The sequence below is a fragment of the Heliangelus exortis genome, chromosome 23 (assembly GCF_036169615.1).
Source record: "Heliangelus exortis chromosome 23, bHelExo1.hap1, whole genome shotgun sequence".
In the NCBI taxonomy this organism is placed as follows: domain Eukaryota; kingdom Metazoa; phylum Chordata; class Aves; order Apodiformes; family Trochilidae; genus Heliangelus; species Heliangelus exortis.
Window position 1 is genome coordinate 5,561,240 of NC_092444.1, and position 14,937 is coordinate 5,576,176.

General features: G+C 42.8%; 1 long non-coding RNA gene across 2 annotated transcripts in view; it reads right to left on the minus strand.

Moving 5' to 3' along the window:
* Positions 1-386: 386 nt before the first annotated feature.
* LOC139806812 (uncharacterized) overlaps positions 387-14,937 on the minus strand; it is a 29,067-nt gene continuing 14,516 nt past the window's right edge. Inside the window, exons 3-4 of one of the 2 annotated variants that reach the window (XR_011730359.1) lie at positions 2,207-2,268; positions 387-958 (exon numbers count right to left, since the gene is read on the minus strand). This is a non-coding gene — a long non-coding RNA (uncharacterized lncRNA). Of the gene's footprint in view, positions 959-1,631; positions 1,780-2,206; positions 2,269-14,937 lie in introns of those variants that run through there. The other variant, XR_011730360.1, reaches the window with a different exon arrangement.

A 14,937-nucleotide genomic window follows, 5' to 3' on the forward strand; every position in this document is an offset into this window, starting at 1 on the left:
TACTCTCCAGCTAACCAAGTGCATCACCCAATTGTATTTCCCCTCCTGGGCTGCTTGCACCAGGGGTTAAGGGACACAAGAGGCACCAGACAAATAAACACCATAAAACCCTGGTCAAAAGCCTCTCACATATGGTTTAATCCCCAAACTTTCTTAGCAATTTCAAACCTAGCTCAGCCATTTCTTTTTGCATTACTGAAATTCCATAATAAGCCTAATTTAGGTACCAGACAAATCTCCTCATTGATGAGGCATTTGAAACATCTGCTGGGTGACTGGGCATTATACTTTGCTTTCCTTTAGCCAAAAGCCAAGTGGCAAAGATGCCATTCAGGGGGCATTTATTGATCACCCTGGCATTTATTGATCACCCTGGCATTATTTATTGATCATCCTGGCATTTATTGATCACCCTGGAGCAGTCTGTGGGCCTGTGGCAGTGACTCCTGGTGCATCAGCAGCCCAGAGCACAGAGGGTTTCTGTTGCAATGAACACAGCCTGTAGGGAGGTACAAGTCATCAGACTCTGCAGCTCATTTTTTTTAGACTTAATGAGAAATTAATTACTCTGGCTGCAGAAGCAACTCTTCAGCATGTTTCAGGTACTCAGATCACAGGCACTAATTGTATCAAAGCATTCAAAGAAATCAAACAAGATGTAGTTAAGAGAGAAATCTGTAAGAAATTGGCTACTGGGAAGGAAGGACCTGGCTCTGAATAAATGCATTTGACACACAATTTTATTCTAAATGGTTCTTACCCTGCATTGTACTTCCAGCTGCCCACTCATTAAATCACCACTGACCCAATCCATGCTCAGGATCTGACCTCCTCATCCCTACCTCTTCAGGGATACTGGCACTGGGCCCTTTTCCCTCATAAAAAGGGACTTCCAGCATTTTCTGGAGAGTGGCTTTCCCAGACTCCTCCATCTGGATCACACAGATAACAGGCAATGCTGCAGGAAAAAGGATCAAATGGACAGATAGGAAGAGTTTGGACAAAATAATTGGCATTCCCTGCACTGCCTTTGGGGCCTAATTTTAAACAATATTACTAAATAAGCTTTATCCATGTGGGTTTTTAAGGCATTATTCCCTCAGACTTGCATTGTTCCTGTATGCCCTGCTGTGAAATGTGACCCTAATCTGCACATCATTTATCTGTGTATTGTCTGGGGCTAATTTAGTCCCTTTGCTGTCTCTCTGCCCCCACTCAGCTTCCTAACAATCCTCACTAGAGCCAGAAGAGAAAGCATTCAGGAAAATAAAATAATCAAAGATGAGGAAAACATGTCAGAATAAATGACAGTTCTTCAGAGTACATAACCTTAAAGAAAATTAAGGGGCCAAGAGGTCTGCAGTGGGTCCATTACTGCAGCAAATTACACATAATTGTGCCCTCTTTCATCTGGTAGGTCAGACCAGAACAGGAAGATATTGCAGTTAAGTTCAGAGCACTCTCCCTCTGTGTCAAAACCTGAGTGATTCTGGACAACTACTGAAATTGTGCTGGTTTATTTCTTTTAGTTATTTGTATTTTTTGGTCAAAATTGTCTATTAAAATAGTTTTAAATGCTTGGGGAGATACGAGAGTCTCTGTCACTGGAGACTTTTACAAGATCTGCAGGTTTGGATTATTAGATCCTGCTTTGGGCTGGGGAGCTGAAATAGAGGAACTCTGTGACCTTCCAAGGTCTTTTCTGGATTTTCCTGAAAGTGGCATGGGAAAGCAGCAAACTAAAAACCAGCAAAAGGCACATTTCTGGTGTGTGTTTATCTGTAGAAGCAAAAAAGCCAAAAGGAGGTTGAGAAGTCTGCATCTAGCAAAGAGGAAAGAGTTCACAACTGAAGTCAAAGACTGAGTGTGGAAGGGAGAAAAATCCTCTGCTATTTAATCCCTCTTTGGGATCTTCTCAAGAACACCAGGATTAAATACCTACCCATTTTATAGTTTTAAATAGCTCCTTCACCACTCCTTTTATGAACTCCCCCAGTAGTGCTCCTTTGGATCCTCATGAGAGCTGACAGTAAAACATTCTGCACTGCACCTTTCCTGAATTCCTCCCTGAAGCTGCCTATAAAACAGAGAGAGGTTTGGCAGACTTGGCAATTAATGACCCTCTCTTGCTTTTATTTAGGATGCAGTGTCTCCTGAATTCTCAGTCATTATAAATCATCAGCCTGTTGATTCTGCAAGTACTCACTGTGCTAGAAAATCCTGTTTCTGCCTCATGCCATGCAAAGTCTGACTGGAATTTACTTTGACCTGAAAAACAAGAAACAATGGAGGTTTGTAGCCAAACCTTGGGCTGGTGATTATAGCTGCAGTAAGAGCATCTGTAGCAATTAGAAATCATATTTAAAATACCTCTTTTATTGGTTGTATCCTAAAAATTATGACAGTTCAAAAGAGGTGAATTAAATTAGAAAGCACCTGGTCAAAATGTTGTATTGACAGTCTTGGAAATTTAAGGTTAATGGAAGCCAGAATGGAGTTAAAATAGAAGCAACTATAGAGAACCTACTTGGAAAAAAGGTAACAGAAATAAGAGGCAGTCAAGGAAGGAGGAAAAAATAACATCCCCCCAAAAACCTCCCACCAAAGATAATCAGAAGTGTTTAAATACATTCAAATAAAAATAAAACAATTTATAGAAAAATCTGTAATCATCACACTGTCCATTACTGCATTCATAAGGTAAAATCTGTCCATCTATCATGTATCAGATATGATCAGAGCTTAAACCAACAACTCAGACTGATAATTTAATAGCATCAAGGGTGAGATATTAGTGAGTCAGCTCCCCAGAGCCTCACAAGGCAGCTGAAAATCTGAGTGCTGACACTGGGTTTCTGCAAGTCACTGAAAATGAGTGAACACCTCAGAGGTCAGAAAGAAAGCTGAGGTCTAAAAGCATAATAAATCCAGGACTAAGAGCTCAACACCAGTCTGAAAGTGAGAGAAGGAATTCTCAGGGCTCTGCATTTGGTCAAAGATGCTTCAAAGCCCTTGACTGATCAGAGCACCCATGTCAAAGAGTTTTGTTCATGGATAATCACTGAGCTATGGGGCTGCACAACAAGGTTTGGTGTTCTGCAACAAAATATTATCTCAAATAGTTGGAGACAATAGCCAGGAAATAGCTAAAATACCTCTAAGTCTGCACCATGCAAAACTGTTTAAAGTATTCTTATTTTTCAGTAAGGAGTCAAGAAGAACTTGGGAGATCTTGGAAGGGAAGATGAAGAGACAAAACCCTGTGACTTATGGCCTGCAAATCAAACTTCTCTGCTAGTAAATAAAGAAGCTGTGGCATCAATAGTAGCAGAAGTCAAATTAATTTTAATTTCAAAATTAATTTTTTTAGATTAAGGAAACAGAACATCTTTGTGTCTCCTTAATGTATTTGGGATGCAATCAGAAAATTGCACTTAAGATAGTAAATTTCCCTTCTTCTCCACCTAACTTAGAGAGAAAAATCTGCTGATCATTTCAGTATGATAGATAGAACATAGATAGAACATTCTGGAAGAACTTGATGATGATTTCTTTACATATGAAAAGTGTTTCTATCCCATTCTCTTGAGGTTTTATCCTGCGAATCACACAGAACTGGGTAACTGAACATTCCAAAAGGCTTAGTGCAACTTTTACTGTGTTTTCTTACACAAATATTCTGATACCTGTCACCAGTTCAAATTTAATCTTGTCCCAGAGTTAGCAAACAAACCATGGTACCTCGTGTTTGTCATTTTCTTGTGAAACTTCAGTGCATTTTCATACCCAGGACACAAGCAACAATTTCTAGGCCAGAAAACTTCACTGGTACCACAGCTTCTGCTGCAGGGTTCCCACATCTGTCTTTTTTGAACACAAGCACTGAAGAATAATTTGGTCCTTGAATTGTTTGCAGCACCTAGAAACTATTTCTCTAAATAAGCCTGGAAGAAGTGCCAAGTTTAAATTCACCATTACACACAAACCTGACCCAGAGCTTGGTAGGAATCCCCTCAGTTCTGGTGTTGGAGATGTAATTGCAGGTTTCCTATCACCTTGCAAGCTTCCCAAACACATTTTCCACGTTTACAAAGCAGTTGAGCTGACCCAACACAAACAAGAAGCTGGAAAGCCACAGGAAACCCAAGCACTGTCAGTTATCTGCACCTCAATACCATTTCTCTGGCAACAGGAGCTGCTGATGAAACACAGAGATTCCCAAGATACCTTGGGGAGGTCCCAAGCTTTCACTCCAGGTGATCTGCAGCCACCCACCTGCTGACCCCGCTGCTGCTGAGCAGGGATGTGACAGCAGCCCAGTGCTCCCAGTTCTGCCACTTGTGACTCAAACTCACAGCCCCGGCCCATGGCAGCCACCCCAGGCCTCCCCCAGAGCCCCAAGATCCCGGCTGCCTCTCTCTGCATTCAAAGATCCTGTGAGGAGAGGCTGAGGGAGCTGGGGGTGTTGAGGCTGGAGAAGAGGAGGCTCAGGGGAGACCTCATCACTCTCTCCAACTCCCTGAAAGGAGGTTGGAGCCAGGGGGGGGTTGGGCTCTTTTCCCAGGCAACTCTCAGCAAGACAAGAGGGCACAAGGGGTCTCAAGTTGTGCCAGGGGAGGTTTAGGTTGGACATGAGAAAGAATTTCTTTCTGGAGAGGGTGATCAGGCATTGGAATGGGCTGCCCAGGGAAGGGGTGGATTCTCCATCCCTGGAGATATTTCAAAAGAGCCTGGATGTGGCACTCAGTGCCATGGGCTGGGAACCACGGGGGGAGTGGAGCAAGGGTTGGACTTGATGAGCTCTGAGGTCCCTTCTGACCCAGCCAATTCTGTGATTCTATGAAAGCATCCCCATGCCCAGGGGGCCTCAGGAAACCTCTGTAATTTCAGCTCTAAGACAGAAGAGTTGGTTAAGGAAGCAAGGAAGCAAAAATCTCCTCTGCTTGGGATTCAGAGGGGTGGAGTGCATCTGCTGAGTAAGAGCAGGGTTGGGGTGGGAAGGCAGCTGAGAGCTCTGCAAGGGAGGAGGCACCTTCCTGAGGGATGCTGTGGGCAGGACAGGAAAAGCTTTCGTGTCCAACAGCTGCTTGGCAGGGATCTGAGGGCACTCAGAGCCATGGGCTGGGAACCACAGTGGTCATGGATTAAGGGTTGGAGTTGCTGATCTCACAGGTCCTTCCCAACCCGGATAATTCTCTGACACCCACTGCTTCCACAGCACCAAACACTCCTGTCCCTCCTGGCTAAAATGCATCCTAGATACGGTGAAGCTGCAACTCCAAAGAGCAGTTCAACCATAGCCAGGGCTGTTTGTGTTTTAAAGGCAGGACAGAATGTTCTTTCTCCTGGACTCTATTTGGTAACAGGCACAGCTGGCAGGAACGCACAGGATTAGCCAGGTCTGCAGGCTCCCACATGATGACAGAACATCACAAGGCACTGGTATGAACCGGTGAGCCTGGGACAAGGGAACAGACTCCTTACAACTACATTGGAGGAACAATAAGGCCAGGTACATCTACAGCATTTCCAAATTCGTGTTTTCCTCCATGCCAAGAAACCTACCTCAACTTGGAATGCAGAATCATGGCAGGGATACAAGACCAAGGAAAACAGTTTGAAGAATGATTCATCTTTGTACAAGCAAGGAACACGTCAGCAATTCTACTCTGGAATGGTTGCATCAGTAAAAAAAAATAAAAAGCCACATACAACCACTTCCACCAAGCCCTATGACAGAGCTTTGAAGACTTTGGTATTGCAAATCCATCAGTCCCACACTACAAACAAAACACTTTTTGAGAGGACTCTGATCCTGAGCAATCCCCAGCAGCCCAGCTGCATCCAGGGCCCAAGCCAGATGCTGCTCCTGTTTCTGCTTAAACTTGGGTCCTGCCTAGGGAAAGGCCTGGCTTGCTTCCACTGCAGCTCTATTAGCATTGCCAGCAAAGAGAATTTATGCAGAGAGAAGGGCCCAGCATTTCTTCTACAATAGGGCTAATTGTCTCAGGCTGCCACATTCAGTTAAATGTTTACTTTGTTGTTTCACAACTCAACAGGAAGCAAAAGGTCAGAGAGGCCCCAGTGCAGAACAGAGATGTTGTCATTCAGCTATTCACCTCAAGCCAAGATTCCAGTGGGAGAATTCTGCCTTCCAGTTTGGTTTTTTTTTTCCCCTCTTCCTCCTGAAGGCAGACTCCAGGTAGTAAATCAGCAATTCTTCCACTCTGGTTTCATATACTAGGAGAAATGTTGGAAGTCTGAGGATATTCTATCAAGATGCTGAAAGAGGATCATTTCCAGTATTTGTTCTGTAAAACCATTAAATGGAAAAAGATAAAACTCTTCAGACCACTCTTGAAGACCTTGAAGCCTTTTTGGCACTCTTGAAAATGAAAGCTGTAGCAAAAACAGAGCCACGAGTGTGCAGAGCTTCCTGTGACACAAAACTTCCCTCCACTTGAAGTGGCCAAGACTGTAGTGAAATTCAGAGTCCTTCAGAGGCTGCATTTGCCAGCACAGAAGTAAAATAACTGTTTAATAGGAACGTGACTGTTATTCTTGGCTTGTTATGAATGGAAAATCTGGAGTTTTGCTCTCAGTGAAGTATGAATTCTATTGGAAAGCCACTTGGCCATCTAATAATCCATTTTTAAAAGCCAATGTTTTTAACCTGTATATATTTTCTTCCTCTGTTCTATTTATATGAGAAAAACCTGAGTTTAGCCAATGAAAACCTGTCACAACAATAACCAAGCTCTTCCTTTCAAGAGGAATATGCATGGGTCAAATAACCATAATGTCATTTTCAGCTACTAGTGAATGTGCTCTGAGCTTGTGAAGAAAATGTGGAATATTTAGTCCTGGCATGAATAAGTCCTGCTCTGATGAAACTTTGACCACATAGTTTCTGATGGTCTGAGCAGCCAGACAGTTATTGGGACACAGCCTTGGGTGGGATGAGTCAGAGCCCAGCAACACCTGTTTCACTTCACTGCCCAGGAATAAACCCAGACAACCAGCTCCAAAGCAGGACTCTATATTTGGACAGGCAAATCCTCCCTGCACTGACTCTTCCTGAGCACAGCGTGGGGTTCACAGATGAACCAGCAACTACAGGAGCTCAACTGGTGTGCCTGCACTCTGGGAAATTTATCTTCCTCAAAGAGCATAACCTCAAAAACACAAAGAGAGGGCTTTTCCAGCATATATACTGGGGAATCCCAAAAAAAAAAAAAAAAACAACCCCACCAGTGTGGCTGACAAAGCAGATGTGTGTTAACCACGGGCTGAGCTGCTCACCCATCAAGTCAGCAGTACTTGTTTTGCTGGTTAAAAGCATGAAAGCCTCATTGAGCTGCACTTTCTGCACTGGAGCATGGATCCAACTCTCTGTCTCATTAAAGGCTGAAAAAATCTCCCAGTGCCCTAAGGCAGGAGGAGGATTACACATCTGACTGGAAAAGCACAGAGCTCTTGCAGACTCCAGGCTGGAAACAGCCCCGGAACTCCTGTGACGCACCGAAAATCCTTGGACACCACTCAAAAATCTTCCTCACAAAGCTAATGGGAACATTTTGGGAACCCAACTGTTCTGGACACCAGTTCTCTCCTCAGCACTGGGGTTGAACTCTGCCATTCACAGCAATCGATGCCAGTAAAGCTCCTGACTCCTCCAGGTCCTGAGGTGAAGCTCAGGGTTTTACAGAGCAGATCTGATCAGCCCTGCTGGATTCTTCACTTCAAATGAGCTCCAAGTTCCCATATGACTGTGGGTTTATTCTGGCAACTCAGCAGGATTTGCACTCCTGAGTCAGTACTATGATATTTTCCTACTCAAGCCACCTCATATCCCTTGCTATCCTATTAAAACAGCATTTTAAGCTCTATTTGGAGACTGATAACCCCCAAGTGAGTAATAAGGATACAGAATCCTTTAACAGAATTGCTGCATTCCATTCCAATTCCACTGAATCACCTCATTTTAGAAAAAATGGGAAACTGAGATGCAAAAGAGCTACTGCTGTGCTGCATTTATCATCTCATATTATGTAGAAGTGATGAGTTCCTGTCACAGAAATAATGCAGGTGGATTTAGAATTTACATTTTGCTCACAGTGCCACCAAAGATCATGTACAAGCTGAAAGATATTTCATTTTTCTTCAGAATAACTCAGAAAAGACCATGACACAATAAAACAAACAAAAAAAAAAATTGGCAGCAACATTCATTGGGCTTTTGGACACCTGCCATGTTACTCATGAATTACATCTTCTCAGTCTCCTGGCTAAGAGTTTAAATAGGAACATCCACAGCATTTTTTTGGAACATAGCAACATATTTTATTCTAAAAATCAAAAGAACAAGCCCTCTGCTTTAGGGACTTCTGTGAGCTTTTTGGCTAACTGTAAAAAAATGGTTTTTAGAGCCAAACCACTACACAAAGCTATGCAAGATAAGAGAAATAAAATCATGGGCAGAAGTGTACTCATCATGACAGAAATAATAGGAGAGAAATACTGATGTGAAAGGGTAACACAAAGCCAAAAAATTCTAACAAGAAAAAGAAAGCAAAGAAATTCTGGTTTGTGCCACTTCTGCTCTGTGAGGTCCCAGTGCTCCTGTGGATAGGATATTCAAGCAGATTTTCTCCCTTGATTATGATCCCCTATTATCCTACCACAGTCAGAGAAAAGTGGAGTGCCACACATCTCCCTTTACAGCCCTCCAGACAATTCATAAGCTCTTATTTAAAAGTTACAGAAGTGTTCATCTAAGGGGTGAGTCAAACAACTAGAAAGTGACTTGCATTCCAGACCATAGAGTCCTTCAGGAGGATTCTTACAAGCCCAAAACTATTTCCTAAGACTGATTGCTTTGTGACAGGAGCTTTGTTGTCAGCTGACTGGAAAAAGGCTGTTTTTACTTTTATATATACTATGAATATATTACCAACAGCCTATTACCAGGCAGTCAGATGCAAATAACAGTTTGCTGATGTTGTGATAAGAAATAAAAAGCCCACACTGTTATGCCTATAAGCATAAACACTCAAAATTATGGATTACAAAAATTAACATTGTCTACTGCTTGGTAACACCTAAGAATGAATATGGCAAAATATCCTTGACATTATCTATATATCTGTTAAGGTCTTCCAGGCACTTTATAAGCTGCTGTTTGGGTTTTTTTTTCCCCCTCTCAGGAATTTAGCTGAGTACTGGTACCAGCACATCAGGGTTAAACTTCCTTTTGGATGCTGAGTACTGCTAGAGATTGAACATCACCCAAATGGTACATAACTCATAAACATAGGCTGAGGTCATTTTCTGCAATGCACACCCTAAGCAAGCTGAAAGTAAACTTCATCTTTCCTTGAACTTGACTCCTGTTCAACTTTAATACCTATTCTTGAAAGGAAGTGGTTCATGACAGTGTGTAGGTGGAATCTGGAAAGGAAGGACATGGCTGTCTTGTGTGACCAGAAGTTAATTTCATTATTTATGGGTTTCCAGAAGAGGCCAGATGGATATGGGTACAACTATAAACCAGACACTTAGTAATTTTCATATGGTTATTATTTCTTATCAGCAGGAAGGAGAGGTTTTAACCATTTGTCAGAAACCATCACGGGGCGATTGGCTCCTGTTCTGTAGAAATCAGAGTAAAATTGCTCATGAAGGAATTTTTTAAAAAGTGTAAAATCAGGAACCACAGAGGAAGAACAGAGTGCTCCACATTCAGGTATTTGTGGGATCAAGGTTCATCCTACTACCCACACAGCATGGTTTTACTCATCTGTACTGACCACAGCATGATGTGTGCAGCAAACTGTGATGCCCCTGATAAAACCCTGGTGGTTTAACAATTCCAGTTAGCCAAGTCTTGTCATGAATTGCCAGAGAACGTCTTTTAAAAATAGCTGATACAATTACAGCTCTATGTGAGAGATCTGAAATTTAACTTTGAACCAAAAACTGAACCAAAACCAAGCGGCGCGAGTCGGAGCACAAACTGCGAGACAGAAAACAACAACCCCCTTGTCAACCAGCTCCTCAGATTTTAGATTTTAGAGAAGCTGCCTCTCAGTGGTTTGCAGGAACCAACTACCCAAAGCATTTGGGGTGCCACAGAACGAGCAGGAGCACAGAGGAACTGCTGAATTCTGCACACCACACTGCGGTGCTAGAGACCAACCTGACTTGGCCTTCATCCTGCTGCCTGCAGCCCTGCCAGGCAAGACAAGCACAGCCTGTTCACCCCTCCTGCCCTCACCTTCACTTGAGGATTGAGGAATGCAAACCAGGTTGCACTGTGCTGCCCATCACACAAACTCTGCTCTGCTGCAGACATGAGGAACAGCCTCAGACCAGCTGCAGAAATTCAAAGAACTGTGTGAATATACAAGGGGTACAGAACCACAGAACCATTGGGCTGGAAAGGACCTCTGGGATCAGCAACTCCAACCCTTAATCCACTGCCACTGTGGTTCCCAGCCCATGGCACTCAGTGCCACATTCAGTCCCTTCTTAAAAACCTCCAGGGATGGAGAATCCACCCCCTCCCTGGGCAGCCCATTCCAATGTCTGATCACCCTCTCTGGAAAGAATTTTTTCCTAATATCCAACCTAACCCTGCCCTGGCAGAGCTTAAGCCCATGGCCTCTTGTCTGACTGATATCTGCCTGGAAGAAGAGCCCAGCCTCCCCCTGGCTCCAACCTCTTTCAGCTTCTTAACCTGGATGCAGCATCTGCTCTCTGCTGAGCATCACCCAGGGATGCTTTTCTGCACTGTTCCTTTTCTCATGGTGCTTGCCTACTCTCCATGAAACCTCAACACTCCTCTACTGCTCCCCACAGTTCTGCCAGTCTCAAGCAAGAAGAAAATAAGAGAGCAAAGATGTGGTACTCTTGACCATAAAGAGTCATTGCATGGGTGTTCACACAACTCACAAAGTAAGAGGGGACAGGAAAGGGAAAAAACAAAAAACAAAAAACCAAACCAAACCACACTGAACTCAGTGAAAATTTCCATTTGTTTTGGAGAGGTTTTAGTGAAGGCTGGAATATGTTCTCACAGCTCACTGAAAAAAGAGCACATAGGTCTTCTCTTCAGGTAAACATGAAGCCTTAACAGTATCTCATTTCATGATGGTCACTACCAGGCAGGATTTGTGTGCATATTTCTGTTGCTTTCTAATATTCACAAGTCTGAGCAGAGCTTTCAATATTCCACCCTTAAAAAACACCAGCCACATTTTGCCACAAGGCTTGGTACTAGGAGGGCTTTTCCCTACCAGTCAGAGAACACCAGGTTATGTTCAAATCCTTCAGCAGTGTTACCAGTTCTTCTCTGTCACTGCAGAAATTGGACAGCAAAGTCTTTTTTTCACAGAAGGATATTTTCTAGAAGGCCCAGGCAGGGTGGGGCAGACTGCAACAGGAGAATCTTGCTTGTGTGGAGTGATTTCAGAGTGGAAGAGACAGATAACTTCCATGAATCAGCAGTGTCTTGCTCTCCAGCTCTAACAGCTTTTCTCTCTGCATCAGGAGAAAGATCCCCTGCCTGACAAGAACTCACACCAGGCAGGGAATGCAGCTTTCTACATCACCTTCTAAGCTTAGGGACTGCAAATCAAGGTGCTCTGTGACTGACACACCACAAAAGAGCTGATGGGTCCCAGGGCAAGAAGAGGAGATCAGCCCTCTAGAACACCCATGGTCTTTCAGCTCCTTAATAACACCTTGGGAGCATCAATTCAAATCAGTTCCTCTAATCCATACTAAAATGCCTCTAATGCCACGTTCCTGCTGAAGGCAGCTTATCTTGCCTGATTTTTCACTACTACAGGCAACCCTTAGACAATCTGCTGTCTCTCTCTTCACAAAGACCTGACTCCACCAGCATCCTTCCTCCAGGTGATGGATCCACACTTCTCTGTTTGCAAATCCTTCCAGACTGCAACTTTCTACTGAAGATGCTGAAAGTGTCCATAACCTCATCCAAAGCAACATCCATAGCAGCTTATCAATAATACATGAATTCATGCAGCTCTAAGGGCCTAGATCAGCACAAAAATGGCAGCTTGCTTCTAACAGGCAAGTCTTGAACACAGATAAATTCATAACTAATGTCTGCTACATCTGAAAAATCAGAGTAACTGCAATGGATTTTACAGACAGTGAAGCCCACTGCTCCTGGCTGAAAAGACCACAGGAATAAATGCATTCCAGGTGGCACAAACCCTGTTACATTATATTATATTATATTATATTCTCCCACTACTTAAAGTTTCAAACTACATTTGCCTCTTTGAGAGATGATGTTTTCACTGTAACCCAGAGAAACACAAAATTTATGGGAGAATGCAGTAAAAATGTCTTCCACTTGGGATATTTTTAGATGCCAAAATCAAACTCAGTTCTGTTCTGGTGAAACTACAGGTAAGGCAGTTTCTTTTTCTTCAAAACAGGGAGTATTCCTCATGATTTAACATCTTATGGCACAGGGAAGATATCTGTTTGTCCTGAGTCTTGCACCCTTCATGATCTGCCACCTCTTATCAGCAAACTCAAGGGCTGGTGGTATCATCACTGGAAAGTTTTAAAATAAATAAGCAAACAAAAATCCTTTTAACAAGGTTTTCACTACCTTTAGAATCTGCTGTCACCTATGTGGGGATGCAGGAAAAACTCAAACAACCTGAGGCCTATATTCTATAGGAAGAGTTCTGCTCTAGGTAAAAAAAGCACTCAGCATTATATACCATCTTTTTCAAAGTCTTAATGAGAAACTGTAATCAGTTTCATCATAATGAGAGCTGGAATGATAGCTAACTAGGATGCACAAAAAGGTGAACATTCTTATAAATGTTTTATATAAATATATAAGTGTATATATAGTCATAGTTATATAAATAACTAAATGTCTTTAAAATATTTGAAGAAATATAACATGGCATCATTCTTCTACTCTCAGGCATGCCTTCCTGTATGAGAATCCTCTCTTAGCAAATATATATCCAGGTAATAATTTTCCTGATGATGCAAGTCTTCCTTACTACTGCAGGACACGTTCTGTCCCTGACTGGAAGACTCAAATAAGACTTAAGTAGCTAGAGGAAAATAAGATATTAAAACTGCCATTATTTTTGTTGGGCAATGCTGTACATATTTTGCACTCAGAAAACATGAGATAGAGACAAATGTGCCTGAGATGTGCCTTAACTTCAAGACTGATTCCTCCAGCTTTGCTTTGTCCCTTCCATGCAGCCTACAGCACAAAGCTTTACAGACACCCAGTACTGCTTCCTGTACACAAAGCCATGTAAAATGAGATTTCAGGAAATAATGCCTTTGTTTTTAATCCACAAAATAACACACACACACACACACCAACTGGTTTTTCCATTTAAGATTCACAGACTGCCTGCAGGTACTGATGTGCTTGCTCTGCCTCAAGGAAAGGAGATAAATCTTATCAAGAGCAAACTAGAACAGGGAACAAACTCTCCTGTCAGCTGAGGCAATGCAGGTCTACCCTGTTACTGCTCCCCCACTTTACCACAGCTTCCTTGCTAAATAAACTGACCCAGTGAGTCAGTCCTTGCAACAAAATGATGTAATCCATAAAAATTCTGAACTAGTAACCTCCAATATTCTTTGAACACTCAGGAATAACCCCTGCATTAGTCAGGGAGCAGCAAGTACAAGCTGCCACTGCCTTGGTGAGTCACAAACAAAAGAGACCTGGCATCTCCTGCAGCTTTGTGTAACCCTCCTCCTCATCTTCCTCCACTACCAGCCCAGGTTTCCCATGCTGTGCACACAGGACAGGCACATCCATGATGCTGGCTGCATTCCTACTACATCCCAGAAGTGACTCATCCAAATGTTCCCCATCAGCAGTGCTGCATGAGCTGGGCTGTGTTGACAGCCATGAAACCAGATGTATTTCTGCACTGGGGCTTTATCCAGCCAGCTTTCACCCAAAAATAACTCAAGTGGCTAAGTTAAGCAGTCTAGTCTTGTCTTTCCTGGAGGTGTATTGCATCAACAGAATTCACTTCCAACCATTCCTTAAATCTACCAAATTAAACCCAGCACTTTTCCAGTGACGCAGTCTCCACTGACTTTGTCAGTCCCTCTGTCACAAGGCAAACTTCCAAACCTTGGAAGATTTTTCTGGAAGCTTCTCCTTCAAGCACTGTAGATGAAGACCAGGCCTATTGCAGATGTCTGGTTTTCACTCTGTAATACTGTCAAGTACCTGGATGCTCTGCAAAGGGATCCACTTCCATCTCTGTGTCAAGGAACTGCAGCTGCTCTCTTGCACCAGCACTCACCAACAACACCAATTCTGCTTTATTTACAATAGTTGGATTCACATACATTGCTTTGGAGTGGTTCACCCAAGATGCAGAGGACAAAGGGAAAGGATAAATAGGAATTATTTCATGCAGTAATCTACTAAAGTACTGAAATGCCATTTCCTAGGGGGTATTTATAGAAAACATTTACTGTGAAATCAGAAACTGAAGCTGCTTCTGCCACTGCTTCAAAACCACAAATGTTATGAAAGAATGCTATTTCTAGCTTCTTTCTTTCCAATTATAGTGCCATCCAGCCCTAGTTCTAAATGTAGGAATTCAAGGTATGTCACAGAGGGCCAGCAACTTCTCATTTGCACTTAGGAGAATCATCTTTTTGCTGCTCCAGGTCATGATTAGTCTGACAAACCCTGGAAAGCCTTCTTTGGTCCCAAGAATGCTGGTTTTTTTCTCCTCCATACAAAACATCAAGAGCTTTGAACTTCTATAAATTGCAAACAGCTTTCATAAAGGATGCCTTGTAGAAAACACCTCAGTATTTGTTGAATTCTAACATGAACATGTATTTGAAGTTAAATACTTGAAAACTGGCAAAGCCAGGATGCAA